Source organism: Alexandromys fortis, unplaced genomic scaffold (genome assembly GCF_014885135.2).
Source record: "Alexandromys fortis isolate MF-2015 unplaced genomic scaffold, M_Fortis_MF-2015_v1.1 scaffold_148, whole genome shotgun sequence".
In the NCBI taxonomy this organism is placed as follows: Eukaryota; Metazoa; Chordata; class Mammalia; order Rodentia; family Cricetidae; genus Alexandromys; species Alexandromys fortis.
This window is the reverse complement of record NW_026068019.1, coordinates 3,757,750-3,785,126: the sequence shown is the minus strand read 5'-3', so window position 1 is coordinate 3,785,126 and position 27,377 is coordinate 3,757,750. Positions and strand designations below refer to the sequence as shown.

The 27,377-nt window shown below is 42.3% G+C and overlaps 1 protein-coding gene across 3 annotated transcripts in view; it reads right to left on the bottom strand.

The window, feature by feature from the left end:
* Rasgrp3 (RAS guanyl releasing protein 3) overlaps window positions 1-27,377 on the bottom strand; it is a 99,767-nt gene that overhangs the window by 44,272 nt on the left and 28,118 nt on the right. The window contains exon 1 of one of the 3 annotated variants that reach the window (XM_050162982.1): window positions 25,654-26,158. The exons of 1 other annotated variant lie outside the window; for it this stretch is intronic. The gene's annotated coding sequence lies outside the window, so the exon portion shown is untranslated. Of the gene's footprint in view, window positions 1-25,653; window positions 26,159-27,377 lie in introns of those variants that run through there. One more of the 3 variants, XM_050162980.1, reaches the window with a different exon arrangement.

Below are 27,377 nucleotides of genomic sequence, written 5' to 3'. Positions count from 1 at the left end.
AAGGGGAAACTATGGTCCTAGAAGTGGATAGCAGAGAAGTGGGATCATTCTGAAATCATAAAATTTCTTACAGCTATGGTACGGAGAAGAAACTGAAGAAGCATATAGCAAAGACGGTGACTGGGGGCTGCAGCTATATCTTAGTGGCTACAGTACCTGTCTAGCATGCTCACAAAGTCCTGGTTCTGATCCCTAGCACTGTAAACCAGTGGTTTTCAACCTCTAGGTCATGACTCCTAGGGGGATCAGATGACCTTTTCACAGGGCTTGCCTAAGACCATCAAAACCCACAGATATTTACATTACAATTCATAATAGTAACAAATTTACAATTATGAAGTAGGGCTCACCAGAACCCGAGGAGCTGTATTAAAGGGTTTCAACATTAGGAAAGTTGAAAACCACAGAGCATGGTGACACATGCCAGTATTGCCAGCACTTTGGAAGTGGAGGTAGAAGGATCAGGAGTTTATGATCATCTTCTTAAATAATAAGTTCAAGGCAAGCCTGGAACAAATAAAATACTGCCTCAACAACAACAGCAACAAAGGTAGGGAAACACAGCCACCCAATAACAGAGAAATCACTTCTCTCTTACCCATTGGGTTGATTCAGGTTATTTCATCTGGCAGCTACAACCCATCACCCACCATGATCACCACCTTCCCAACCAGGCATCCCACCTCTCTGGCTAACCATTTACCCTCTGGTACCTTCATTTACCTGCTGTCTTGAAAAAGATTGAATAAACAAACAGAGAAAACTACAAAGTGGCACTGCTATTCTCTTGCTAGTTCCCACTTTCTAGTTAGTTTTTGTTTTTGTTGTTTCAACTTGGGTCTTATTGCTTCAGCTTTCAGTCCCAGCTTTTCCAAGCTCACCCCTCACTCCGTTCTTTGGATTCCTCTCTCTACCCTGCTTCCTCTGATCAGTTGCTTTCCCAGCATGCTCCGTCAGTTTTGTTCTCATCCTTGTCAAAGCTGTTTGTGTCACAGACCTGCTGGAGTAGTTGGATCATGGAGGATGGGCCCTGTGTTTAGAGCAAGGGTAAATCCTTGTCCATAGGCCATAAGGGATAACATAAAGAACAAAATCCCCACATTTTGCATGGCTGAGTATGAGTCCAAAGGTCATCGCACAATGAAAATAGTGTGTTCTTCAACTCTGAAACTACATTCTGTTCCTGACAGGCTTATTTAATAAGATTTTCCCGGGTCTTAAGTTATGTGCTACCTGTTCACTCATCATTTTCTTCTAAAAGAGTTTACTAAACTAATAGGATATTAACTAAAATTAGTAGGATATTTTGTCCAGAATTTAAAAAAAGCAATAATAGCATGTAAAAATAGCACTTATTGCTAGAAATACAGCATGAATGTAACATTCTGGGAGAGTATCTGATAGCTAGTCTAATAAAATTCAAAAGCCTAAGTAAGTATTGTTAGCTTTATGGCATAAATAGCAATATAGAGGCCTAAAGAAGTTGAATTGATTGTCCAATAGCAAATTCCTAAAATCCCAAATCTGACTCCAAAATTTATCCTCCTGCCCATGATCTGATTAAATGCATTTCTAGGCACTGTCGAGAACACATGCTCACGACTGCCTGTGCTGACTCTTAAGCATCTATCACTGGCTATATTGTCTATAGATGAATAAGCTTCATTGTTACGGAGCCTTGGCAACCCAGGGGAGCACTGGTACCAAGTACCAAACAGGAGCAGCTCAGAGTTCATCTCACTCACAAGACCTTGTTGCATTTGGGGAAGCGGTGGGGGTAACAATAAAATAGCAAAGTTCAGCTGTGTGTTTTCTCCTTAGTTGCTGGCATTTAACGCTACCAGTCAAATTACTGCACTTAGCGCTAGCTGACGCAAGTTGAATACGGAAGTCCAGGGGACACTCTAGTAATAAACTATGAAACTCCAAAGTCCAACTCAGAGGTGTTTTCCTGGCATTTGGAAGGAGCTAAGTGTGAAGTAAAGCCATACACACATGTTACACACGCTGTAGACACCCGTGGGTAGGGGCATACAGACGCATTCATCCACACCAAAGGCTTAGGACTTACTATGCTAACCCCATATTCTAACTAAAAATAACTTTCCAAAATGAGAGAGCAGCTAGGAAATGTTTGAGCCCAGAAATTAAGATTTGTGACTTTGAACAAAATAGTTATTTTCTAATAATAATAATAATAATAAAAAGAATCAGTATATTCTTCTCAAGATGCCAGTCTTGTCCTCACAGTAACCCTGTTGGTGATCCTAACACCCTAGAAGGATCTGGTGTGAAGTCACCCGGAAGAGCTACACGCCTACCTTCCTCTGAAAATTGTTCCACTTCCATCAGAGTAAATTCAATGATGATAATAATGGCAATGATGGTGAGGATGGTGGCAGCAGAGGAGGACAAGGAGAAAGGGTCACTTTTAATGTTTTCCATGCCAGTCACTGTCTGAGCTTCTTATCTCCCACCTTCACCCCACAAAAAATCCACTCTAGAGGCCCTGTCCTTCCCCAGCACTCCAGCAGTAAATAAACATGCAGCTAAAATCTTATTAATTGTTGCCAAAATACAGCGAACCCTCATGAGAGGGATTCTGAGCTGATTCCTTGTCCCACCCCTCCCCTTTCCCCGACCCCACTCACTCATTCTGGACAACTGCTCTATCACTAGGCCACATCCGCCACCCAGTCCTTGGATTTAATGAAATTACTCATCTTTTGGTTTGTTTGTTTGCTTGCTTAGACAGGGTTGCAGTATGTACAAGCTGGTTTTGAGCTTGCTGTGTAGTCCAGGCTATCCTGGAACTCATGAGTCTCCTCCTTCCAAAATCCCAGTTCTGGGACTCTAGGCATATCCCACCATAACGAACTCAGTTGTGAATTTTTGAAAAATTCCCAAATCAAGCCAGGAGTGGTGATGCTATCTGGGAGACTGGTTTAAGTCCAGAAGTTGGAGATTAAACTGGGTGATGTAGCTAGATTCCAATCTCAAATATAACAAAACTGCATAAGTAAATGAAACCATTAAAAAATCATAGGGGCCGTAGTCCATAAAATTAGAAAGATGAACATGAGAGAGGAGAATGGAAAATGGAAAGAGTGATGGAAGGCGTGTGGTAAGAAAACACGTGAGGAGAAAGTAGCTGGGAAAGATAGGGACTCGGCCCAGCTGGGGAGGGGACATGGGAGCACATGCAGAGTCTAGTGACACATATGTGTGAAGATGCCACAATGAGACTCATCACACTGTATACTAACCCAACACTTAGTCAGGACAGAGCAGGGACCGGAGAGGTGACTCAGTGCTTAGTTAAGAGCACTGGCTGCTCTTTCAGAGGCCTCGGGCTCAATTATCAGCACCCACCTATGGGCAATTCACAGCAAGCTCCAGGTCCAGGTCATCTGATGTCCTCTCTCTGGTCTCCATGGGTACCAGGTATGCATGTGGTGCACAGACACACATGTAGGTACAACACACACATGCATAACATAAAACTAAATTAAAAAAGAATAACACAAGGGGGCATAGAGCGCTTTATTGTCATTACTAATTTTATGACCTCAGCAATTTTATCATTGTCAGTGATAAGTTTTAAAAGATAAACTTTTTTCAACTTTTTGATACCAGTTTCATGTGCACAGATAATAAATCCACCAGAACCAGTAATGAGGATTGTTTTCCTTCTCCAGCTGAAGCTGTCCTGTGCTAACACGTAAGTGAAAACACTTGTTCCTATTTAGAAACCTGCGTGTTTATAGTACTCTTTTATGAGACGGTAAAATCTCGCTTTAAATTGCTTCTGAATCGGGGATTTGGAGCTAGACTTTTTATTGGAACTGACTAAAAGCCAAACATAAGAACTAAAAAAAAAAGAGTCTTTTAAATTCTTCCTTTGCTTTTAGTTACATTTGGACAGCTTGAACCATCCAGCTGGAGAGTTCCCCTTGGTGACACTGCTGTTCTCTTTTTATTTCAGGTATCTATCCTATCACAAATATTTCTTCTTCTTCTCTTTTTTTTTTCTAAAAGGAAGGAAAACAAGTCAAGAGGCTGTGACATGGCTCATCCCCACAGCTAAGACATCAACTTTCTGGCTCCTGAAGTCATAGCTCATGCCTACTGAAAATAAAGCATAAGTTACTAGAACATTCTGTGGTACTGCAGGTCCCACTTAGTTTCCCTAAGGTTCACTGACAGTGTCCAACAGGAAAGAAGTCACTCTGTCTTCCTCACTGGAACAAAAGAATTCCCGTGTGGAAAGTTGGAGAGCGCAAACCACGACACGATTTTAAAATTAAGAAGTCCTGGACTTATGAAATCTTCCCAACAGAATTTGCAAAGTAGACTTCTGGAATTTAAAATACAGTTTCCTTCCATTAAGACAATATTATGTATGGATTAACAACATATTTTCATATGGGAGACAGGAGCCCAGTATCTGTCAACATACTGCAAAGAACTCTGGGATTTCTCAAGCATTTAGAGCTTGGTTCTCAACCTTCCTAAAGTTGCAACCCTTTAACACAGTTCCCCATGTTGTGCTCACCCCCAGCCATAAAATTACTCCATTGCTACCTCATACCTATAATTTTGCTACTGTTGTGAATCGTAAATTGTGTAAATATCAGATACACAGGGTCATTTGGTCTGCAACCCCAGAGGAGTAGCGACCCACAGGTTAAAAACCACTAGTTTAAAAGTTGGTAGTGCAGGTTGGCTATGGCTAGCTTCCAAAGTTACACACTTCTGAGAGTCAGGAATCTGATGGTGCGTCTAGCCAGAGGTGGAGGAAAAGGATAGAAGGAACGGAAGATAGCTTTTCATGAAGTAACAGTTAGAGGAGACCAAGAAATAGGAAAAAGCAGAAACAAACCCTAAGTTTAAAAGTCATGTTGGAAGAGCAAAAAAAAAAAAAAATGTGTTGTCAGAGAAAGAGAGAGAGAGAGAGAGAGAGAGAGAGAGAGAGAGAGAGAGAGAGAGAGAGAGAGAGCCACATTGAGGTATCAGACACACTTCTGCATAGAGGGTCTCTAAAAGTGCAGTCCCGTTCTTAAGAAACTCCCAGGGAGACAGATCCAGGCAGCGATATAAATCACACAACGCAGAGAGGAAACCAGTTCACAGGGTGCCAAAGTCTTGTCTGGAAGGTCTTGGAGGGTGGAGAATTACTGAAAAGGTGCATTGCTATTGCCAGTCTAAAACGTGTCACAGGTGGAGCAGCACTTTAAAAAACAGTAAAAGACAATGTGCAGAGGGGACTAGGAAAAAGACATCCATTTTCATAATATTCTAATGCATGGAGGAGCAGAGGGAGGGCTTGAGGTGGGTCTGGGGGAAGGAGGTAGGCCTTGGGTAAGGGGTGGGCCTGAGGTAAGGGGTGGGCCTAGGGCAAGGGATCATTTATCAAAAGTTTTGTATACCATGGCTAAGATCCTAGAGCTATGTAACCCAACAGGGAACCGTGCAAAGATTTTTAAAGAGGATATTCTGTGATCATTTAGAAGACAGGTTTGGCTCCAATAGAGAGGAGTAATAAGCAGGTGTCAGTCTCCAGTGGCATGGCCCAGGGGACAGAGAATGATATTGCCAGGCATCCTAATGGGCTCACACTTGAGGGAATTTCCATTCATTAATTCCTCTTTTGTGGCCCGACGCACCAGTCTTATTCTGCCCATTTCTCCCGGTCTCCTACTCGATTTCTTCATGAGAAACTGTCTACTTCCCTCTATCTCCGTCTTTCTAGATCAAAGTTCACTATGAGATTCCAGGAATAATGCTTGCCAGTTCCTAACATCCCTGAAACCAAGTCACAGGGAAGTATCTTCTCTAAAAGTCTTGTGAATGGACCTGCTGGTCACAACAAGGATGTTGAAGACTTGAAATAGTAACTGAAACCAAGTTGGTTGTAAATTTAGAACCAGAGCACAACAGCTTCTGTGGTAACCTGTGGGGATTTTACAAATGTGCCAGTTCCCACAATATCTGACCCTTGCCAGTTATATCTCACCAAAACGCCTAGCAGCTTCTTTTCCATATTTGCTTCTGATTTGTAGCCCAGGAATCAGAGCATGTACCCCAGGTCTAGTAGTACACACCTTTAATCCCAGCACTCTGGAGGTAGAAGCAGGTGGATCTCTGTGAGTTCAAGGCCAGCCTGGTCTACACAGAGAGTTCCAAGACAGCCAGGGCTATATTGAGGGACCCTGTTTCAAAGAAAAAAAGAAAAAGAAAAAGAAAAAAGAGAGAGAGAGACAGAGAGAGAGAAGGGAGGGAGGAAGGAAGGAAGAAAAGAGGGAGGGAAGAAAGAAGGAAGAAGGGAGAGAGAAACAGAGCATGTATTTATTGATCTTATTGTTTATCTTACTGTCTTATTAATAATCATACAAACATTCAGTATTCACCAGAATTTTAGGTAAAAAGATAATTCCCCACCACTAAATGTAATGTAAGTTACATATAGTTGTATAATTAAAACTGAAAAATACAAATTAAAGTGTGTAAACATCTCATTCATTTGGTGCTATATTCTTTCATTGTTCCAGAAAGAAAATACATAGCATGGGGAGATTGCTCAGTGAGTGAAGTACTTGTCATACAAGTGTGAGGACCTGAGTTTGGACCCCCAGAACCCATATAAAGCCAGGGGTGGCAACAACTGTTCCCACAGCCAGATAAGAGACAGGGACAGGAGAAGATCTGGGTACCCCATAGGCCAACTAGCCTGCCTGCATGGTCTCAAACAAGGTGGGAGGTAAAAATTGCACCTGAGATTGTCCTATGACCTGTGCATATGCGCTATGGCATGAGCGTGCCTGAAGTCACACACACACACACACACACACACACACACACACACACACAACACACGCACGGGTGAGCACACACACCATAAAAACATTCAATGACTAGGAAAAATACAAAATTTTCTAGAACTGCCTCAACATATGAAAAACAAGAAACACTTGAGACCCAACACGTCCCAGTTTTATTGTTGCAAACAAATATGTTGTCATGGTTGATTTCTTCTTTTTTGTTTTTAAACCTTTCTGCCTCAATCCCCTCTTGAATACTGGCAAATACAGACATGGGCCACAATGCCCAGCAGGGTTATGTCTATCATGATAGTTTCTGTCCTAAAATTTAATGTTTGGCATTTTGAGGAGGTAGTTACTACTTTAATAAAATGTGAACAAAAGCCCAACCACCTACACTTTTTAAAAAAAAATCTCGAAAATCTCTTCTGTCATCTGGACATTTCCAAGCTACGGTACCTTTGTTGTAACTCAGACCATGTCTGAATCATTCCACCAAATTTTGAACTGAGGACTGTGTGGGCAGTAAGAGAACAGTCAGAATGCCACATGGATGACACCAGCAATGTCTATCACAGATGTTCTTACAGGTCCAAACACAACCCTGCTTCACATAGCCACCCCAAGCTCTGTCCCTGGCATGAAGCAGCGAATAGAAGAACACAATCCCTGTGAAGATGTCACGGATACTGCCCTCACCGTTGCCTTTGCACATTTCCCCCTTATCTGAGAGAACCTACCTAATGACAGACGATAATTAACAGCAAGTCCCCAAGCCTTCCCGACAGTGACGTTCGCGTGCACTAATCAAGTCTACCTCCTTGTACAGATCAGAGGCTTCTTGGAACAACACAGCCCGTGGCTATATTTGTTGGTGCCGCAGCTGGCACTTAAAGTTTTTCAAAAAAAAATTTTTTTAGCTATTTGTAAAAGCAATGTACAAACCCAACTTCCACTTTAACATCTAGTTTTTCTGATTCTTGTAGGAAAATCAGACCTGCACATCCTAGATTTGCAAACCACAAGGCAGCATTTAATTGAACCAACGAGCAAGGGCCTCTCAGGTGCCCTAAATCCTCACTACCTTCTGTTGTCCCCTGAGACTGAGACCAAGTGTCACTTATCATTCCATGATGTGCCTTTCCTCCCTTGGTAGATTCAGAAGGGACAAGCAGTGTCTTTATCCTAAGCAGGGAGAGAATTGGATACCTGCTTGCTCCCTCTGCCAGCCCCACCTTGGGCTCATTGGGTGGCCCTCACAGATTCAAAAGCTAAGCAGCACCTTTCAAGTTGCAGGGCCCCAGAATGGTCTTACATGTAGATTAGATAAGGGTGAAGACAAGGTGGCTGCTGTGCTTCCTCAAGCTTCTCTTCATGATCACTCAAAGAGGAGGGTCAAACTGCAAGATAGATTTCATCTCTCACTAGGGCACAAAGCAGTCTGTTGAGAATTGTGAGGCTAAGAAGGTTATGGGAAGTCCCTCTGTATATGTGTTGTTTCTATTGGTTAATGAATAAAGAAGCTGCTCTCAGCCAATGGCTTAAAAGAAAATAGCCAGGCTGGAAAAGATATAAAGAGAGTAGGTGGAGTCAGGGAGAAGCCATGAAGCCACCATAGGAGAAAGACGAGAGCCCCGCCAGCTGGAACCTTGCCAGTAGGCCACCAACCTCACAATAAAATATAAAATAATAGAAATGGGTTAATTTAAGATATAAGAGTTAGCAAGAAATACGCTTAAGTGGTTGGCCAAGCAGTGATTTCAACAATATAATTTCTGTGTGATTATTTCGGGAGTCTGAGCAGCCAGGAAATGAACAAGCAGCCTCCCCTAGCAGAAGGTATTATTTATTTTCGTCCCTATTACCCTTAAACATCTACATTACTACAAGGTTTGCAATTTCCTCTGATTTCTGTGTTTTTCCTTCCTAATAAATTCTCAGGCAGGAGAGCTAGCTCCGGGGATAAAATGGTGGGCACACAAGCCTGAGATCCAGAATTCGGATCCCCAGCATCAGCATCCACACAGCAGCTCACCTATAATCCCAGCGCCAGTGAGATAGAAACGAAAGACAAGATATACAAGCTGGGTCCCTAGACCTGACTCAGTGGCGGAATCTGCCTTAGTAAATAAAATGGAGTGGTAGAGGAAAATGTCCAACACCAACCTCTGGCCTCTACATCTACACAAACACATCCATCTGCACTTGCACACCCATGCTTTCTACACAGACACACACACACATACACACACACACACCTGTAAAAAAGTTCTCAGTAGACGGCATTCACTAATGAATCACTTGGATCAGTGTCTTCTAACACTTCCCTTGGTTTATTTTAGGAAAATGAAGGAAAATGCAAACATCCACTGAATAGAGCCATCTTCACATCAAACATACCACATTGCACTTAGAGGTACTGTAAGTTTGGTTCTGTACACTATAGAGAGTGTAGTCTTACACTCCATCCCACTTCTTTTTCCTGTTACTCTGGGTTTGTTAACTACAGCAAGGGACATCTGACTTCTCCATGCAGGCTTGCAGAAGTCACACACACTCCCCACTGTGAGCTTTTCAAGATCATTTCCTGTGTGTTGTTTTAGAAACACTTGAATAAAATAAAGTCACAATGTAGTTGGGGTATTATTATTATTATTCTTTACTCTTTGGTGGAGCTGCCATCCTGCTCCCAAACAATCCCACAGAGGCTTATTCTTATGTATGTCGGGCCTTAGCTTGGCTTGTTTCTTGCCAGCTTTTCTAACTTAAACTATCCCATCTACCTTTTGTCTCTGGGCTTTTACCTTTCTCTACTCTGTATGCCTTTCTTTACTTCTTACTCTGAGGCTTGCTAGATGGCTGGGAAACTGGATCCTGGTGCCCTCTCTCCTTTTCCTTTTCTCGCTCTTCCTTTTTCTATTTTTCTTCTATTTGTTCTCTCTGCTCGGCAGCCCTGCCTGTTCTTCTCCTGACTAGTTATTGTCCATTTAGGTCTTTATTAGACCAATCACAGCTTCACAATTGTTAAACAAATGCAACACAAAAGACTGCAACACATCTTTGCATTGTTAAATAAATGTTCCAGAGCATAAACGAATGTAACACATCTTCAACTAATATTCCACAACATCACAAGTAATTGTTGACTGGGAAGCTGAACTGGGGTTCTTCATTTGTTGTTTTTGTTTTGTTTTGTTTTGTTTACTCTATGAAGAGAAACCAAAAAGAACAGAATGCTTGTGTACTGACCAGAGCAGCTGCAGGATGGATTCCCCACCACCCAGTTTCATCTTCCCGTTCATTCAAGTTTTCTGATACTATATTGGGTTGACCCTGTAAACTACACCTCTAATTCAGAAACAGACTCTGGGAATGGGAGACCCAAGGTGTATTTCCACTTTTCAAGAGGATTTGTTGCTTAGTTATGAAGTGTGCCACCTTCTTCCTAAATAAGATCCCTGTGGCCAAAGAGATAATGACTGAGCCATGTTTAAGCAATGAAGATAGTGGCCGAAAGAAAAATATCACACTGTAATAAGCATCAAAAGCCAGATTCACAATGGGGTGGGAGTGTCTCCGAGACACACAAACTGAATGCCAAAGAAAGCTGATTTTGAAGTAGAGCACCTAGCTATGGAAGTGGATTTTCTACTGTGAAGCTGTCTATTTGTCCTTTAGATATGGAGAGATGGCTTGGCTATCCGCTGACAGTCATGCGGGCATGGCATTCTGCCCCCTGTATTTGTGTGCACAGGCATAGGGCAAGGGCAAGACTCTTCTCCAGGGTCTCAAAGGGGCCTGAAATAAAATTTAAGGCCACTCCTGAAATGGGTCAGATTCTTCAATGTGCTCTTTCAATCAAATTTAAAGTATTTTGGAGACTGTTGACATCTGAGGCTGGGTCACTTTTCCTGTGGTAATTGCCCTGTGGACTGTAGGATGTTCAGCCACATCCCTGGTCCCTGCTGAGTAGACACCCTACCTCCATCTGGGACAGTCATAGACATCTTCATACACCGGCAAATATCCCTATGGGTAAAGTCTCAATTAAGAACCACTGCTGTAGCAGACATAACCTCAAAATAGAAAGCAAAAATTCCATCATTGAGGGATGGCTCTGCAGGCAGAATTCATTATGATGATCCAAATTTGATCCCAGAAACCCAGAGGAGAAGCTGGATGTGGTGGCCCACGTTTGTAACCGCAGCTGGCCTGGATACAGTGTAGGATGAAAAATCAGAGCCTGCCTCAACAAGACAGATGGGGAGAAACGACTTCCTCCTTGGTGTACTTTGGCATGCATGTAACTGAAAACACATATGAATAAACAAAAATAATAAATGAATAAAAGTTGAAGTCCATTAGATACCTACATTTGTCTGTTACCAGAGTGTCTGCTTTGGTGTGAGCAAAGGCCTAACTCTTTGGTTGACTTTTTCCAGGGTTCAAATAAAGTCTACATATTTTTTTCATTAGCAGTAAGCATTTGGAGGAATGTATCTTTGGACATCATCTTAACCGGGTTCTTTTTTTTTTTTTTTTTTTTGGTTTTTTTGTTTCCTAGGGCTAGGGATCAAACCCAGGCCTGTGCATATGCCACACATACACCCTCTGGCAAACTTTTAAGTTACACCTCATCACCTCTCCCCTCCTTTAACTTTGGAATCAACCAGCAAGAGGTAACCTATCAAAAACTGCCATAATTAGGAACATTTCAAAGGCTTTTTAAAGCCCAAATTTGTTACTAACTGAAATGATTTGTCTCTGGTTGTCCTAATAGTTCCAATTATATTTTGTTTGTTTGTTTGTTTTTGCCACCTATTGCAAACAACTTTAACCCATTTAGCAGGGAATCAGAAGATGAACAGGAACACAGCGATTTGTTCTCTATACATAAAGAGAGTTCTTTTACATAGGAGCCCTTCCTCTCCATCCTTGTTGCCCAACTGGTCCCCTTGTTACCCTCTTCTAGGGAGTCTGTGAGGAATGCATTCGGCACCTCTTCACCTACAAACCTTGCATTATTGACCTACAGAGTTGGGGGGGGGGACACCGTGATGCTTGCTGTGAAGCTGTCAGAGCTGGTTTGCTCTGGCTGCAGCTCCTTTACTCTGAAGCAACCCGTACACAGCTCTGGGAGTCAGTTGCTTCATATTCAAATTCAATTCATATTCACTGAGAAGTACGTGGCTTTGCCAAGCCCACATCTGACAATGCCTTAAAGCTGTGATTCTCAACCACCCTAATGTTTCAATCCTTTAAGACAGTTCCTCATCTTGTGGTGATCCCCAAACCAGACTATTATTTCGTTGCCACTTCATAACTGTAGTTTTGCTATTGTGAATCTTAATGTAAATATCTGATATACAACCCACAAGCTGAGAACCACTGCCATAAAGGCTCCTCAGTTCTTCAAGATTGAAAGGCTTTCCACCAGTATCAAGGTTTATAGGTATCCAGAAATAATTAGATATGAGTTGTTCTGATCTTTCTGGAATCAGCAACTTTTCTCTGGAGAAAATACATACAGATAAGTTGAACTTCTCTTGTAAAAATCACAGATGTTGCACGACATTAGTAATGTGCCTGATGAGTTGATTGGTAGTAGAGTATATTGCTGTCTGCATTTTATTTTGGAAACAAAAGGCCAATGGGAAAGAGAGAGGAACAGATGCATGGACAGATGTATTAAGCCACAAACACAGAAAACTGTCTTCTGTTTAGCTTCATTAGCAATATTTGGGAATTCATTGTACAGCTCTTGCAACTTTTTTGTTTGTTTGAACATTTTTATCATATGATGAGGAGGTCAGGGGAGTCCTTTCATTGATTTAAATTCACCTCTTGCAAACTCCTAGTGTTTTGGAGTTGGGTGAAAAAGTCACGCACCTTTTAGAGTAGCCATCAGACTTTGCAACTGGAATTTATTTTTTTTTAACCATTTACTCTAAGCATTTGTTTTTCTTTTTTATTTATTTATTTATTTATTTATTAAAGATTTCTGTCTCTTCCCCACCGCCACCTCCCCTCCCCCAATCAAGTCTCCCTCCCTCGTCAGCCCAAAGAGCTATCAGGGTTCCCTACCCTGTGGGAAGTCCAAGGGCCACGCACCTCCATCCAGGTCTAGTGAGGTGAGCATCCAAACTGCCTAGGCTCCCACAAAACCAATAGGTGCAGTAGGATCAAAAACCCATTGCCATTGTTCTTGAGGTCTCAGTAGTCCTCATTGTCCACTATGTTCAGCGAGACTGGTTTTAACCCAGGCTTTTTCAGACCCAGGCCAGCTGGCCTTGGTGAGTTCCCGATAGAACATCCCCATTGTCTCAGTGTGTGGGTGCACCCCTCGCGGTCCTGAGTTCCTTGCTCATGCTCTCTCTCCTTCTGCTCCTGATTTGGACCTTAAGATTTCAGTCTGGTGCTCCAATGTGGATCTCTGTCTCTGTCTCTTGTCTCCTTTCATCGCCTGATGAAGGTTAATGTTCAGGAGGATGCCTATATGTTTTTCTTTGGGTTCTCCTTCTTATTTAGCTTCTCTAAGAACCCGAATTATAGGCTCAACGTTTTTTATTTATGGCTAGAAACCAAATATGAGTGAGTACATCCCATGTTCCTCTTTTTGGGTCTGGCTTACCTCACTCAGGATAGTGTTTTCTATTTCCATCCATTTGCCTGCAAACTTCAAGAAGTCCTTGTTTTTTACTGCTGAGTAGTACTCTAATATGTATATATTCCATACTTTCTTCATCCATTCTTCACTTGAAGGGCATCTAGGTTGTTTCCAGGTTCTGGCTATTACAAACAATGCTGCTATGAACATAGTAGAGCATATACTTTTGTTGTATGATAAGGCCTCTCTTGGGTATATTCCCAAGAGTGGTATTGCTGGGTCCATGGGTAGGTTGATCAAGCATCACCTTTCATGATAGCCACAAAGAGCATAAAATATCTTGGGGTAACCCTGACCAAGGAAGTGAAAGATCTATTTGACAAGAACTTTAAGTCTTTGAAGAAAGAAATAGAAGAGGACACCAGAAAGTGGAAGGATCTCCCTTGCTCTTGCATTGGGAGGATCAACATAGTAAAAATGGCAATTCTACCAAAAGCAATCTATAGATTCAATGCAATCCCCATCAAAATCCCATCAAAATTCTTCACAGATCTGGAGTAGACAATAATCAACTTTATATGGAAAAACAAAAAACCCAGGATAGCCAAAACAATCTTATACAATAAAGGAACATCTGGAGGCATTACCATCCCTGACTTCAAACTCTATTATAGAGCTACAGTATTGAAAACAGCTTGGTATTGGCATAAAAACAGAGAAGTCGACCAATGAATCGAATAGAAGACCCTGACTTTAACCCACAAACCTATGAACACCTGATTTTCGATAAAGGAGCTAAAAGTATACAACGGAAAAAAGAGAGCATCTTTAACAAATTGTGCTGGCAAAACTGGATGTCAACCTGTAGAAGAATGAAAATAGATCCATATCTATCACCATGCACAAAACTCAAGTCCAAATGGATTAAAGACCTCAATATCAGTCTGAACACACTGAACCTGATAGAAGAGAAAGTGGGAAGTACTCTACAACACGTGGGCACAGGAGACCACTTCCTACGTATAACCCCAGCAGCACAGACAGTAAGGGCCTCATTGAATAAATGGGACCTCCTGAGACTGAGAAGCTTCTGTAAAGCAAAGGACACTGTCGCTAAGACAGAAAGGCAACCCACTGACTGGGAGAAAATCTTCACCAACCCCGCAACTGACAAAGGTCTGATCTCCAAAATATATAAAGAACTTTTAGACCGTAAAAGGCTAATCGACCCAATTATAAAATGGGGCACTGAACTGAATAGAGATCTCTCAACAGAAGAAGTTCAAATGGCCAAAAGACACCTAAGGTTATGCTCAACTTCCTTAGCGATCAGGGAAATGCAAATCAAGACAACTTTAAGATACCATCTTACACCTGTCAGAATGGCTAAAATCAAAAACACCAATGATAGCCTTTGCTGGAGAGGTTGTGGAGAAAGGGGTACACTCATCCATTGCTGGTGGGAATGCAAACTTGTGCAACCACTCTGGAAAGCAGTATGGAGGTTTCTCAGGAAATGCAACTGGAATTTATACTTTGATACAAGGCCATAGTTTTCAGTATATCCACATAGTTCTTATGTTACCTTGAACTTTAGTGGTGTCTGAGCTAGAGTTTCTATTGCTGTGAAGAGACACCATGACCACAATGACTCTTATAAAGGAAAATGTTCATTGCAGTGGCTTGCTTAGAGGTTCAGGGGTTTGATATCATGGCGGGACATGGCAGCATGCAGGCAGACATAGTGCTGGGGGGAGCTGAGGGGTCTACATCTCAGTCTGCAGACAGCAGAAAGCGAACTGTGACACTGGATATAACTTGGGTCTAGGAGACCTCAAAGCCCACCCAACAGTGACACACTTCCTCCAATAAGGTCACACCTCTTAATTGTGCCACTCTTTGAGGGATCTTTTTTTTTTTCACACAGCCACAGATGCAGTTTCCTGTGTGTCTGCCATGTTTTGTTAATATTTTTTTAGTTTTATTTATTTATTTTTAATTAATTAATTTATTTATTAAAGATTTCTGCCTCCTCCCCGCCACTGCCTCCCATTTCCCTCCCCCCCCCCTCCCCCGATCAAGTCCCCCTCCTCATCAGCCCAAAGAGCAATCAGGGTTCCCTGACCTGTGGGAAGTCCGAGGACCACCCACTTCAATCCAGGTCTAGTAAGGTGAGCATCCAAACTGCCTAGGCTCCCACAAAGTGTTAATATTTTTTTTTTAATTTTATTAAACTCTTTCAAGCCGAGCACAGTGGTGCATGCCTTTAAACCCAACACACGGGAGTCAGAGGCAGGCAGATCTCTGTGAGTTGAGGCCAGCCTGGCCTACATAATGAGTTCCAGGACAGCCAGGACTATGTAGAGAGACTCTGTCTCAAAAAACCACAAACACACATACACACATGTACATACATACACATACATGCATGTGTGTGCACCACAGTGTACATATGGAGATCAGAGGGCAACTTGTGGGAGTCAGTTTTCTCCTTCTATCATGTGGGTCCCGGGGATTGAACTCAGGTCAACAGAGGTGGCAGCAAGTGTCTTTACCCACTGAGCTAATAAAGATTAATGATGGCAAGTGAAGAGTATAGGTCAAGATAAAAAATGAAAGATAAAATATCTTAAGGTCGTGCGATAAAAACATGGATATCCATAGGGTCATTTCATTTACTTTTGTATATATTCAAATATCCCACAATAGAAACTTGGGTTTGGGGGTTATTGCTTTTGTCTTCTTTTTAAGACGAAGTTTCACAAAGTTCCCCACGTTGACCTTGAACTTCTAATCCTTCTGCTGAAAACTGAAGTTTTGTTCTTTTGTAAACTTTAAATAGTTCTCGAGCATATCTCAATGGGTCAGAAAAGCAAGCACTTCTCTGTTGATCTGGGAGCACCTGTCTTCAAACCCTTCTCCACTTTCCCTCCGTTACAGACCCTAGGATTCCACTCCTCCACGTTAGGTGAGACTCCTGGAGTAGATATTTTCAAAATGCTTCCTTTACTTCTTAACAATAATTGCTGACTGCTGTTTGTGGGTTTGTTTTTCTTTAGTTCAAATATCACCAACTTCAGCAAACCTTCCCTAGCTAAAGCTGATAGAATTATCTCCTGGGTTACCACAGAACTGGTAAAGCACATCTTTATAAACATTTATTCATGTATTAAAATGTCCTTATTGCAATATTTTTAAATGTATGCACAATCAACAAGGTGATTATATTCTATGGGGAAAGTGCATATAAATATCCATGCTTGATGTTTAAAAATACAGAATGAATCATCTTGTATGAAAAAACATTTTAGATTTTTAAATTCCTTTTGATGACTTCTGCATGGGGGGGGGGGGAACCCTGTAAACTAGACTGTATTTATTAAGACTTGAAAAGTTTTGGATTCAATAATATTTCTAAATTTAGGGACTAATGGTCCAAACAACTTTCTAAGTTTATAAATTTCTAAATTCATCTTCCATAATCTTGGTATGAGATAAAACACAAGCTAAGTTGCAGAATGCTTTATGCATGATGCATTTCATTGATTCTTACAGTTGGTCTCCAATTCTTGCATCTTATTCGATATCACATTGCATGCCTAAGTCAAAAATCTTGCAACTTGAAAAAGGGTTTTCTTTTTTATTAACATAAAGATGAAATGTCATAAGATACCTTACATTGAGTCTGCCCCTGGCTCTGTGCTTCCAGTTTGGCCCTTCTAGCTATCTGTAATAATGGTCTCAGAAACATTTTATGGGAATGAGTATAACTGCCCTCTCTCAGTGCGAACGTTATACCACTTCTTATAAAACTTAAATACAGTTCTCAGCACTTTTGGTGAATGTGCTAGTCCTATAGTCATGATCATTTTATCTACCCATCATTCTGAGAGAGAGTATAATCATGCTTTGTGTTGGCAGAGGCAGAGTTCTGCAAGACCAACCTGCACACAAGACAGAGGACCACAGCGAGAGAACACTACAGTAATGAAAACGGGCTGTGTACTGGGTAGGAACAAAAGAAGAGACTGTGGGGGTGCAGTTACAAACGCACAGCCTGAGGATGCTGCTCTGTCTTGGAAAAGCCTACTAATGGAAATGGCAGAGGTTTGGCTCATGATGCAACACCAGCTGCATGACAAGGCCAGCATCCTTCATTGCACAATGGTTTCTCTTTGCATAAACAGTACCAGCTTTAAACATGGGCAGAATGAGAAATGCTGTACTGGGCTTTTTATTTTGGGTCACCATCCAGTTCCCAAATCATGACACAGAGATGTATTATTAGTTTTGAATGCTCAGCCTGGCTTAGGCTCTTTTTACTGCTTCCCTATGTCTGGCTGGCTGGCATCTGCTTGGCTTCTTGACCCAGGCATCTCCCTCAGCCTCCTCCTCCTCTTTCTCTCATTCCTCCTCATTCTTCTTCCAAGCCTAGATTTCTTCTTCTATTTATTCTCTTTTCCTGCCAGCCCTGCCTAGTTTTTCTCTGCCCAGTTATTGGCCACTCATCTCTTTGCTAGACCAATCAGGTGCCTTAGGCAGGCAAGGTGGAACAGATGCAACCCATCTTTTCGTAATTAAGCAGATGCAGTAGAAACAAAGGTGACACACCTTCACACAGGTAACTTCTGCAGCATAAACAAGTATAACATGCCTTTGCCTGGTTAAAATAATATTCCACAACAAGATGGTACCACTACATTAAAACTTCATGGGCATCGTTTCCAGCTAGACTCTCAGCCTGCAGGGCCTTTTAAAAGGCGAGGTACTTAACTCTCTAAAGTTTTTCCCTTCTCTCCCAGTACAATGCTCACAATAGTTTCTACTTTCTGAATGAGGTGAAAGTACATGCTATTTTATTTCCTCTTTATACCGCAGGCACAGTTTAAATAGTTACTACAAAAAAAAAAAACCCTCACAGACAGAGGCATCTCAGGACCAAGAGTGGCTGCGACGAGAAGCAAGCCACAGCAAAACCTGCAAAGCCGCCCTTCAGATCGTCCATGCCACAAAAAACTAATGATCTCTAAAACAGCCTGTCAATGGGTTTTGAGTGGCAGGCATTCCACACATAAATGAAATTCTTTCTACTCTGAGAAACAGAACCGAGAGATGCGCAGATTCCACTGTTCTTTCAGATTGAAATGGCAGCGTGAGTGCTTCAAAACCAAGTAAGGCTGTACTCAGTTCTTCAATTTAAAACTGCTTACAATTCTTGGATATTTATGAGCTCCAGGGGTCTGTGTTAACTTGAAATCTGAGAAGGAGCACCCTTCATGGACGCAGTGTGAGTCACTACAGTGTAGCTAAGAAAGGATCTTTCTTCTCCCTAGGTCTTTGATTCCAGTGCTTTGCAACAGGGACCTGCGAGTGCAGATTTCTGGGAACAACTCTCTCCTGTGACTTCCGGTGCTAATTTATAAAGCAAGGAAGCCTAGTGGGAAGCAGTTCGAACTCTTGGGTGGAAAGAAAATGTCCAGGGTCCTAAAAGCAAAGGAGAGACAGAGCCGTTTTATAAACTTGGAGTCTAGCTTTACGTAACTGATGGCTATGTCTAAGTCTGCTCCTAGTCCTTCAATCTTCCTTTGGGCCGATTGCTTAGGTCTCTGCTGCGTTACAGATGCCGCAGACGGGAAAGAGGAAGGCAATTAAAATCACTTAAACACTCTCTAATGCAGTTACTTGTGTGTGGGTTTGAAAATATTAAGCAATAGGAAAGCATTAACTAAAATGGAGCTCTGGGAGGAGATGTAAATTTCAACGTGTTCTTTCCGCTCCATTGCTAGTTCTCTGCCAGGCCGTACCAGGAGCATGCTCTCAATTAAAACTCTGGCTGCATTTATAATCTTCGAGCAAATCAATGCCATAATTACGTGGCCTCCTGTAGGGTGGTGACAGTCCATCCGGTTAAGAGAAAAGATGAGACAGTGTTTGGGAAACAAAGAAGCCAACAGAAAACACAAGTACCAATCCTGTTAAACAGAAACCTAAAAGACATTGGTATCATTGCAGCTGTTTGAGTCATGTCACTAATTGAACGTAAATGAAATCCTTCCATTACAGTAGGGACATCAAGGTTTACATTTCCTTGGATTCCACAAACAGAAATGAAAACCGTGACGGTAAGCCTACAACCAACCATTTCACTGTCTTTCTTTCTTTTTTTTTTTTTTTTAAAAAAAAAATGTTTTCTTGTATGCTCTTGGAAGGTGCAGAAAATTCTGATTATTACAATAGGCACTAAGGAGGGGGGAAAGGCCTTTTGGGTCAGTTTACGAATTAAATGTTTTTCAAGACTTTTTTTAATTCAAAGAAAGTTACCTTAAATAGCCATATTACAAAGGTTATTATAATAGCTTTTATTACAAAAACCTATGCACTTGTATTTCCCCTGGGTATTACTATGTATAGCTGCACTTTCAATCAACAGACAGCACACACTGCCATTTTTGAGATTTTACCAACATACTGATGATGTTGTTAGCCAACAAATGATGAACATATAGGAAAACTGGTCAAAAGCAGAGAGTCCCGATTAGTCTATAAACTAAAATCCTTCTAGTCAGTAAGTGCACACACAGAGAAAAGTCATAAGCATGTTAAGAATGCCCTCTGGCTCCCTGGATGTAAGGGAGAATTCCCAAGAATGCTAATGCTTTTGCTAGGCAAAGAGAATACACTCAAGGGGACAGACTGAATACTTAGTAATTTAATCAATTAATTACATAATTAACTTATTATATCTCAGAAACAGACTCCCTCAAAGCTGATGTACATCATGCCATCATTGCAAAGACTCACATGTAGCCACATCAAAGAGTGTAAAGATCACTAAATTCCATTACAAATATTCCCCTAAGTCAATATTTTTGCATCTGAGGCTAAGATGGCCTTACTCCTGAATCAGCTGCCCCTAAATGTCTTTAACACCCACAGTATGCATCGGCCAGTGCACCCTGAACCAGTCATTAATTTATCTTTTGCCTACCAGGTCATGACAAGCTACAACCCCTTTCATTACAAAAGAACTCAAAATGTGTACAGTGATGACATGGTTGAAACTCATCTTCCCCGGATGACAGCAGAAACAAAGAAAACTTCCTGGGATTCGGGGCCAATAGACTATACTCTATACTGAATTCTGTCACCTACTCCTTCCATGGCTGCGGACAGGTTCCCTACATTTTCTCATTCTCAGTTTCCTCTCTGTAGACAATGGGGATGATGCCCACACCCCTTCAGGAAATGGCTGAAAAGCGCCAGAGAGTGCCCAGTGCGGGTGAATTCTCAAGGAAAAACTCCGTTTCTCAATCCCAAAATGGACCCAGAGATCAAAGCACAGTAACTTCACACACCACAGACTCCGAGAGGACAAAGACCACTTGAAAGGGTAGAACACCCAACAATTTGGGTTCATAAAGCAATGAGAACATGGCACTCCAATGGCTAACTATTAGTAAATTAGTAAATGAGAGACTGATACAAAGAGAAATAAGGGTCCGTGGGCTAGCTCTTTGGAAATAGTTGGTTTTAAATCACAAAGTGTCCTCTGCATCATAGGATTTGGTTCTCTATTGTAAGGCGTCCAAGAAACTAAGCAAGTGTTTGATTTTTCTATATACCAGCTCTCAAGTAAAGCTTACAAAAGACATCAAAAATCTGAGTCCATTCTTTGTGTCTCTGCCTCGCACTCACCGAATTATGCCATTTCCTTGGAAATAGGCGATTCCCGTTAAAAACTGGATCCTTCATATCCTCAAGGTTTTACGTCTTTAAATGCAACTAACCAAGAACTTCAAGTATGTTTTTCAAAATAGCGGTATCTGTAGTGAACGTGTACAAGCTTTGGTCCTTTTCATTATTCTTTAAACAATAGAGAAGAACAATCTTAAGTCACAAGTCCAAGCAAGACACAAACGATTTAAATCACACCAGAAGATCAGCACAGGTTCTATGAAAACACCATGTCATTTAACACGGGGGACTGGGGCATCTAGATCATGGTATCCATGGTTTCCTGGACCTTAGCATCTAAGGACACTAAGGGGCAACTCCAATCTTCACGGAAGGTAATTGCCAGTGTTCTGGTTTAGAAGATGATCCAGGAGCTACTATTGAGTTGGCCTTACTTTTGGAGGGATACAGTGAGTAAAATTAAAGTTTAAACTTGTCTCCCCTTTCTACAAATAGTCTGATCTTCAAAATAGGTCATCTAGTGATGATGGCTTTGAAATAAATTATAATTTTCTCAAGGTATCCATCTAAGGCCTATTTGGTCACGGTTCCTCCCAACTGACGGAAAATTTCTCCCATTGCACATGCTCCTTATGTATCACACAGAGCCTCTTGCTCTCTATGATTTTGGCATGTAGCCCCGTGAAGTGATGTAGAGAGGCAGGTGAAATTTGTAAAAAGATTTAAAACATCGCTTTCTGTAAGGGCTTCACTTGACTGATGACCCAGAAAACCCCCAAGTTCACAGTCGGCAAGTGAGACAGCCAATGTCTAGATGCATAGCCAACTGGGAGATGAGAGTGACTCATAGCGAAACGACACGTGCAAGAGTCATCAGCTCTCCTCATTCCCTACTCCCAGCCAGTCAGCCCCCTGCTGTGGGACCCATTCTGCTTGGGACTACGCAGTCACAAGTGTGACCACACACGCACAGGTGTGAGGTTTACTGTGCCTTTTGCTGTGCAGAGGTGTGTGTATGTTTTTGTAGAAAATGCATGGTAATGCTACATGCTACCGAGCCAGTCCTTGGCTCGTGGTACTTTAAAATAATGATTTTTTTCAACTGTTTGATGGTGTGGTCCATCTGTGTTGGACCACTTAACAGGTGATACTTTGGGAGTGTCAGAGTGAGGCTCGAGCCGTTTCTGTGACTAAGCGAATAAACAGTCGACTCTGACGACCAGCCTTCTAAGCTGAACCATGCAAACAGGGTCTGAAAATAGTTTCCCCACTACGAAGCCAGCCAGGTATTCAGTGCTCAGCCTGGGTAGAATGGCTATCCCGTAAAGAAAAGAACTTACCGAAGGGGGAAAAAATGCTGGAAAAGCCACAAGGGACAGGTGTGCGGAACAGTCCAAATTAGTAACAAAGCTCTCGGGGCTGGCTTTACCAACACAAACAGTTCATTGTGAACTGTTTTTCAAAGAGGAAAAAAACGAATTATATCTCAGTGCTCCTGTGGAGTCTGGGTTGGGACTGTCACAGGGGGAGACTAGCCTTCCTCTTCTGGAGAGTTTAGAAAGCCATCACACACAAATATTGGGTATCTAATTGTATTGGGATAGAAACACTCATTTTCATTTGAAGGGATCTTTAAGTGGCTGGATAGATATACATATAAATTCCACCCTTTAAAAAGTGTATATGAATCAAGACTCTAACCCAAGTGTCATCTCTGCCGCTGAGCCTCACTTTCTTCAATATACAAAACATATACACACTTCTTAACGGGCAGTGGCGTTCTCTCTTGATAACGCCTGTCGTAACTTGAAAATGGCATCAGTTGAAAATGCATCCAATAGTTAAGGAGAGATAACAGCAACACTCAGCAGTGAGGTGCCCTGTAGGGTACCAGTGGCTTGCCCTTCTCATCACCTGGCTAAATGAGTGTGGTAGCTCACCCTGCTATACAGCCTGTCAAGAAAGGAAGACCCAAATCCAAGATTCAAAGCATGGTTGTCACTGAATTCCTGATCCTTCCATACCATCACACAGTTGAGAAAAGTGTTAAGTCAAGGCACCCTGAGCTGAAGACCAAATAGACAGGGCTTAACAGTACCATACATCGTCTCTGACAAGACATACACCTGTGTGCATCATTCAGCTTGTTAATACACAATAAGCCCACCCTATGCTTACCACTCCTGACCATCTCCTGTATCAGTAACAGAAGCCTTAGGCACTTTGTTCTGCTTCTACATGGAGAACATACTACAGTAGAAAGAGGTACTGCAATTTCCCCATCTTCAAAACGCATGTGTTAAACTGAACATTTTACAATTCATATCCAGATCTAAAATTCTTTGACACTGTGATATATATTATTTGCATGTAAAATTAATGATGTTTAAAAAATATTTCTCTATCAGTACTTTGAAAAGGGGCTATCACAGCATTGCTTAAGGTCTTTGTTCAAAACTTCAGCAGGTGGACGATTCAAAGGACACTGAGTCCCAGGTAGACATCCCATTGGCTGTGCTTGGTGGGGAGGAAGTGTCTACCCAGGGCCTCAAGGATGCTAGACAAGTGTTGTACCACTGAGCTCTACCTCATCCCTGTACACTGTCATATGTAATGTCTCTGCAGAGAATGGTCCTTAGTTTAGACTTCAATTGACACTGCCTTTTATTGTGAAAGATTCTATTATTCTGGAGACAAGATTTCACGCCCGAGGTTTTCGTTTTTGGTTTGTTTTTCCCCACCATCAACCTGTGGAAGACGTGGACTCTGCTAAACATGAACTCTCAAGAATGGCCCAGGAAAGAGCAGTCATCTGCAGTGAGACAGGGAAGAAGTCAGAGGCTACACAGGGAAGATCCCAGCTGACTCCAGGACCACATAAAATGGCATAAAGAGGAACAAAGAATTAGAGCTAATTTCTTCTCCTCGAACAGTCTAGATTTTTTCAGATTCTTCCACATTTTAAGGAATGTGCCAGACTAGCCAGATTAGCCTTGTGTTGTTGTTGTTAGTTGGCTTTTTTTGGTCACCCCCCAAAACCCCAACCCCACAGGGCACCCAAAGTTGTCTCCTGAGGGATCATGGCTGAAGAGATGTTCAAGTTCAGCTGTGCTTCGGAGACCCACTGACAGAACCGCCACACCCTCCATTATTTTCATTCTGTCTCCTCACGCAAAGGGGTGAGGCAGGGGGTGAAAAAGACCCTGTGTGCCCTCCAGCGGAGGTCACAAGCAAATTGAGCTATTTGACCCTTGAGGACAATCCATCAGTAATCTTGGAGAAGCTGGACTCAGAGTATCCTAGTCTCGTCTCAAGCAAAACACCACGTCCTGAGAGTTCAAATGAATGCAGCCCCTCTCTAGTCCCTCAGGACTGACTGTCCAGGCAATCCAGAAAAAGGAACTGCCTTCTCATCTTCTCTGCTGCGCTGATTCGGAGGCTTGCCACTTTTAGAGGCTACTCATCAGTGAGACCTCTAGCTCAATCCCACGGGCATTCCCACTTTGCTGCTCTCTCTGGAGCAAGGGCTGTAACTGAGCACTTTTATAATCCATGCCATCAACAAGGAGGGAGAAAAAAAAAAAAAAAAAAAAACAAAAGTCCTGAGTACCACACAGCCACTGAAATTAGAAGGACACAAGTGTTAGCTTTAAAGTCACAAGAGTGTGAAAGATTATGGGAAAAAAAGCATTATAAAGTTAAGCACTTTATACAGAAAGCATGTATAGAACTTGATGTGACATTTGATGTGTTTTAGACTTAGACTTTTACACATAGTTACGTAAATCTTTCTTTCAGAATTGACTTGGAATGATCAAATCACACCTTACCATAATTCACTAGTTATTTTAAACAACTGTGTTTTCCAGTTTCAGTGGTAACATATTAGTAAAGTTCCAGCCATCTACTCCTGTTCACTAGTTCACTACTCTGTGATTTAAATCCAGGCTATGAACCTAAACATCCTGGACACTTAGAAATCAACTCCATCACTAGACAGGGGTCCAATCTCTCATCCTCAAAGTCAAACAATACAGTGTCTAAAAAGAACACATTCTTAAAAAATTAGTAAAAACCACAAATTAGCAAGTACAAATAAAATGTCCTTCTACGGTGTCACAGTGTACCAAAATCCACATAAATAAAAAATTGGTGGTGGCTTGAAACACGCCCACACCCAGCACATAGACACACACCACACCACAAACACACACACACACCATACACACACCACAAACACACATACCACACACACACCACAAACACACACACACCATACACACACACAGACACACACATGCACCACACATACCATACACATACACACATACCACACACTCATACAGACACACACACCACAAACACACATACCACACACATACACCACACACGCACACACACACACACTACAAACACACCCACCACATACACACAGACACACACACCATACACACAGACACAGACACAGACACACACACACACACACACACACACACACACACACACAGAGGAAAGTCTCTGGTTACTTACTAGGGAGATTTTCTCTTCCTCACACCAGCACTCTGCCTGTCCAGCTGCTGTCCAAGTGTGGAGCATGCCGCCAGCAGCTGTTTCCTTCCAGCCAGGCTGTGTGTCTTAACCAGTCATATGCACCTCCTGATAACCACCCGAGCGGTGCCAGGAGGTCAGAAACTGAAGCTTATTATTCTCCCGGTTGGCAAACCTTCTCCTAGGCTGTGGGCTGGCTTGGCCACTTCATCAGCATGCAGGGCAGGGCATTCCACCGTTTGTTTTCTTTTTAGAGACAAATGCCCCAAGAGCTGATAACTCACACGGGGAGGACAGGTCACTGCAGACAGAAAGCTAACTGCGCTTCTGTGGGGGCAGGGAGGCAGACGGTCACTACTCTTCCACCCCACTTAAGTTTTCTCTAGGGTGTCTAGTCAGCAAGAAAAAGGAACCAGGAGTTCAGTCAACAGGTGGAAGTTGCTCTATCAGTCAGGTGCCCTTAGAGCAATCAATCCGCTTGGTTTCATTTTCTCAGAACTCCAGGCTCCAGTATGGGTGGTTCTTCACACACTAAAAGGACTTTCCCAAGGAAGGCAAACATTAACCCTCCAAGAATGCTTAGTCGTGTGTGTCGCCACCCCACCACTCCCTCCCCACCCCGACGGGCACACCTCTCCAAGGCCAGGGCTGCTGCAGCCAGAAATGGCCAGAGGCACGGACAAAAGGGGTGAAGGAAGAAAGTCTCAGGCAGCTTTGCTGAAAGAGCCATTGGGAATGATTTCCTGTGGCTTCAAACCTCCTTTCCACATGGTTGTCTGCTGCCTTGGTGTCTGCATTCTGGGGAACCACAGGGCGGTTGAGATTGTCAGCCAGGGTGACACTCTGCAGGTGTGTTGCTGACCCACCTGGTATTCTGGGAAGCTGGGACAGAAACAGTTGCTACCTGGCTCACAGCGGCGGCCCGCCAGCCTGCCCATTGTGTTGGACCCATCTGTCTCACCAGAGTTTAATTCTCCTTGTTGCCCTTTTCATCTTTCTGTCCTAAGGAAACCCCTGGAGTACGTGACTTAGAAGGTGTCTGGCCTTGAGTCTCTGACTTCTTGGAATGTTAAGGTGGCGCTTCCTAAAACTATGTCGGAACTCACCTTCCAAGTAAGAGCAGAGATCTGGCAGAATCAGCTTATTTGGAAAAGAGTCCATCAGAAATGGATGACGAAAGTCTCCCAGGGGATTTCTGGGTCGTAATTAATATGCTACTATCGGCCTTGACTTTTTAACAAGTGTCAACTCTCTCCACACAGGGGCGTGTGCGGCCAGCCTTCCAAACTGAGGCTTGTCTTATAACTATTTGTGGTGAAATTAAACTAGAAAATTCCCTCTGTATAAAAGTTCATATGAAGAAGAAAAGGGGGAGGAAGATGTGGAGAAAGAGGATCAATTTCTCAGGTCTAATTTTTTTTTCTTAGTTGTAAAAGCCCAGAATATTAATGGAAGACATTGGGAATATCAAAAGCTATTAATGGGAGTTTAAAGTCAGCAGCAGCTATAAACTCCAGACCTGGGGATGCGGCGCCCTAAAATATGTCACCTCCAGAGACTTTTTCACTCCTGTGTTGGTGACTCAGTCTCCACTCACAAACAGCAAAGGAAGCCGGCTAGTCATTTGAAATTCTCTCCTGATTTATTAATACTCAGTGTTTACAGTAACAGAAACTTCTGGACCTCATGATCCACATCAGTCATCT